A 4,774-nucleotide genomic window follows, 5' to 3' on the forward strand; every position below is an offset into this window, starting at 1 on the left:
TTTTATCAAAGATAGAAATATGATTGCATATTTCTGGGAGTTTACCTGGTTAAAATAAAATTTACTTAAAAGATACCATTAGCTATCTATTGTAGTGGGGACCAACTACTCTCTGGGAAAGTTAAAATACAAAGAACTTGAAGTAGAATCAAAGCACAACCATGTAAAATACACCATTTATATAGTGTATAAAAATAAATTGAGAGGAGGGGAATGGCTTGCATGGGCCAAACTGAAGGGACCTATACCCCAATGTATTATAGGTGATCAATTAACTGTACAAATTGGAAACACCTCAGATTTTCTATAACTATAGGCAACTGGAAAACATAACATGGTAATTGGTTTCAAGTAAATTACCAAAATGACTAACATGATCAAATGTATTAACGTTTTCAGTCTTACCAAGTTAAAATACACAGAGATGCAAATATAAGATTTTGTTTCAAAGCTATGGCATATTTTAATTCATATATGTACGGAAATAAATAACAATGACTCTGAACTCTGATTATACAAGATGATATGAGTAAAATTCCATTGGCTAGCTTCCCATTAATGAATTTTAAAACTACTAAAAACAGAATGTGAACTTTTCATGCAAAAACTTACTTACAACCAGCAGTCAGAAAAACAAGCTATATTCATGGGATTTTATATAAATAAAAGTTTGCATAACAAAAAGACTGTTAATGTTTAAATGAACTCACACACACACACACACACACACACACACACACACACACATGAATTTATTGGAATCCTAGTCCCAATACTTACTAGTAATGAGTGATTAAACTGTTTTAAATTTCTCTAAAACTAATTTTCTCATCTTTAAGAAAGAATAGTAATATCTACCTTGAATAGTAATATTTACCTTATGAGATTGGAAAGTAGAATCCAAGCAAATCTCCTGGTACTTAATATACTCTCAAGATAGAAAATACAGGAGCTTCACTTTGGAGTCTTGTTCTGTCATAAGCAACACACTTCCCTTCAAATATATAGTTTTTTAAATAGCAAGTTGTGTGATGCCATGAAATCCCCTTTATCAGGTTTTTCCCATAAACCAACATGAACAAAACAATCACATTCTTCAATATTTTGCTCAAAATTTACCTTATCAGTGTTTACCCTGAATTAAAAAACTCACTTTCATAATTATTGGACATTAAGGGTGGGTATTATACTTTACCACCCTTGGCATCTATTATCCCTCTTAAGTTGGTCTATTATTTTTCTTTTTTTATAGCAATAATCTCCTTTTAACATACAATATACCTATTTATTATATTTATTGATTTTTATCTATATTTCCTTTCTAGACTGTAGATTACAAGTAATTAAATTTACTTTGCTGGGTTTTTTTTGTTTTTGTTGTTCACTAATGTGTCAAAAAATTTAGAATAGTGCCTGATATGTGAGATGAATTCAAAAGTAATTGCTTTCTAATAAACATAATAAATTAGATAATTCCCGATTCCAAACTAACGAGGTAAAGATATAGTTTCCATGAATATTGCCCAAAATAGAAGAAACAGAAAAAAATGCCCCTATTCCAACATTTATAAACAGCAAACACCAGAATGATAACATTTCCAAAAGAAGGGAAAAATAAAGTATATTAATCTACTTTGGAATTGGATTCCAAAGTAGAATTACATTGGAAACTAATTCCATTAGAATTAACAATAGCCACTTATGCAACATTACTAGGTATTTCCAAACATTTTACCAGTTCACTGAATTGCCTTTTACAACTTATTTCTCTCTACGAAATTATATTTGGAAATACTATTTAACATGCCAATCTCTCTTAACAATATAGTTGTTCAGAGTACATTTTTGTTAAATAAAATATTAGAAGTATTTTCAAAAAAAGAACTGGGTGTTGAGAGCAAGATATAATGTTATAAAAGGCTTCAGATATTCAAATGCAGAAATTCATGTTTATCTACCTTTCCAACTCATCTGTAGGATATAAGACCTGTACTCTCCTTGGATTCCATGGAATTTATTTTATTTCTTTTTAGCGTAGTGATGTATCTCAGATATGCATTCTCTTCACTTTGAAAAGATACCACACTGGGATGTGCTTTGCATTTACATAATGCAGGGGAACAGGAACACTTAAAACTGATGGGGGGCATCTCTATTTAGGACTCTTCATCAAATATTGGATTTAGGATGGCTACACTTCTTATCCCTGACCCTTTCAAACTGGCTCAGTGTACTTTTTAGGCCTGGAGAGATTAGCTTCAGCTAAACCACAGACATATTTCTTAGAGAAACAAATGTTTCATAGAGGTCCCAGAACCGACAGATCTAAATCTCTTTATTCTCTGAAATCTGACAGAATTCAAGTTCAAAGACATGAGAATAAAAGGCACAGATTGTTTTATTGAGCATAACATAGAAGTTGATCTATGTCTAGTTTATATATGATAACTATGATCACTGAAATCTAAAACAACCATTTAGACATTTTAATTTCTTGCGTTCAGCTAAACATAACCAAATTTATAAATCAATGTATGTTATACACATAAAGCTTGATTTGTTTTAAAAAAAGGAAAAGTGAATTCCTACTACACACAAGGCATACCTGCTGTTCCCAGAGAATGAAAAGTTGAGTAAGAAACAATCTTCATCCTTAAGAAGTTTACAGTTTTAACAAACTAAAGCCAAAATTAGGTTGAGAGGGAGTACAAAACAGAATTGCTTCATTCTGACTGTAGAGGTGAGTAAAGGAGGATGCACTTAATGAGACATTGAAGATTCTTTGAGATTTTGCTGAATGACCAAAGGATTCTAGCTAGAGTAAATAACATAGAAAAGGCATATAGGCAAGAAGTTGCTTGATTATTAGAGGATTTCATAGAAGATTGTTTTGAATGGAAGTTTAGTGTCTTGAGAAGATCCATGGATAAGAAAAAGTTGGTGAAAGAGAACTGTGAGAAATGTTTAAAGTCATATATTTTCCTTTTTGAAAAATTGTTTTAAAGTTTATTTTTGAGAGAGGAAGAGAGAGCGAGAGCAAGCTTGTGTGTGCATGAGTATGCAGGGGAGGGTGGAAGGTGCAGAGAGAGAGAGGGAAACAAAGAATCCAAAGCAGGTGCTGACAGCTCAAAGCCCAACTCAGGAGCCATGAGATCATGACCTGAGCAAAAGTCAAACACTTACCCGACTGAACCACTCAGGAACCCCTAAAGCTATATATTTTCTTAATCTTAAATGACTAACTTAAGAAAATAGATTTTACTGTATTTGTCATGAAAATTTGAAACCACTTGAACAACCTCATTATTTAGAAAGATGTTAGTTATTTTAGACAGAAATGTAATGCTTAGAGACTGGAGTATTAATTAAAATTTGAAATGAGTCTCTCTCTGCTCCTCCCTGTTTGACAGACAGCAGCATCTTCTGGTGCAGTGCCAGTCATATCCCTGAGACAAGATGGTAAAGGTCAGAGTAAATGGATTTGGCCATATTGAGAGCCTGGTCACCAAGGCTGCTTTTAACTCTGGCAAGTTGGACATTGTCACCATCAATGACCCTTTCTTGATCTGAACTACATGATTACATATTCCAGTATGATTTCACCAGTGGCAAATACAACAGCATAGTCAAGGCTGGAAAGGGGGCCATTACTGCCACCTAGAAGACCATGGATGGCCCCTTTGGGATGCTGTGGCGTGATGGTTGAGAGGCTGCCCAGAACACAATCCCTGGTTCTGCTGGTGTCATCAAGGCTGTAGGCAAGGTCATTCCTGAGCTGAATGGGAAGCTCAATGGCATGGCCTTCCCTGTACCCACCCCCAATATCTCAGTTGTGGATCTGACCTGCTGTCTGGAGAAAGCTGCTAAATCCGATGACATCAAGAAAGTGGTGAAGCAGGTATTGGAGGGCCTCCTCAAGAGCATCCTGGGCTACACTGAAGACCAGGTTCTCTTTGAGAGTTTAACAGTGACACCCCCTCTTCCACCTTCGACACTGGGGCTGGCATTGCTCTCAATGACCACACTGTCAAGCTCATTTCCTGTCATGACAATGCATTTGGTTACAGCAACCGGATGGTGAACCTTATTGTCAACATGGCCTCCAAAGAGTAAGAAACCCCTAGACCACCAGCCTCACTGAGAGCAAGAAGAAGAGACCCTCAGCTGCTGTGGAATCCTTGCCCCAACTCATTCAATACACTGAAAATATCCTGACCTCTATAGTTTCCATCCCAGTCTCCCTAAAGAAGGGGAGGGGTTTGGAGAGCCCTATCTTGTATGTACCAACAATAAATTACACTGTACCTAGCCTAAATAAATAAATAAATACATACATACATACATAAATACATAAAATTTAAAATGAATTACTTACATCGGGGTAGTAATAGTGGTGATGATGTCACATTTTTCATGATGGGCCCTCTTCCTTATAATCTACTCATTAAATTATGGACCTAGAATGATATTCTTAGTACATTAACCTGTCACTGAAATCACCTTGAACATATTATATTCCTGATTTCAGGAAACTAGAGACATAATTTGGTTAAATACTCATGTAAAGCAATATCATTGAGCTATTAACCTAATGAAAAAGACAGTAAAGTCCCCAAATAGGTTAGGTAAAGCTGTATATATAAATGCACTAAGAACAAAGAGTTTTTCAACTGGAATGACAGTAACCTTTAATGACAGTTTACAGATCTTCAGTATGAAATCAGAGTTAAAACTAATTTATTGAAAAAAATATTGTACAATGGAATAAAAATAT

The 4,774-nt window shown here is 34.7% G+C and overlaps 1 pseudogene; it reads left to right on the forward strand.

Annotated features, from left to right (window-relative positions):
- Positions 1 to 3,456: 3,456 nt before the first annotated feature.
- LOC109275442 (glyceraldehyde-3-phosphate dehydrogenase-like) lies at positions 3,457 to 4,113 on the forward strand (annotated as a pseudogene).
- The last annotated feature ends 661 nt before the right edge of the window (positions 4,114 to 4,774 follow it).

The sequence above is a fragment of the Panthera pardus genome, unplaced genomic scaffold (genome assembly GCF_024362965.1).
Source record: "Panthera pardus isolate Hobbes unplaced genomic scaffold, ASM2436296v1 HiC_scaffold_13, whole genome shotgun sequence".
Classification (NCBI taxonomy): domain Eukaryota; kingdom Metazoa; phylum Chordata; class Mammalia; order Carnivora; family Felidae; genus Panthera; species Panthera pardus.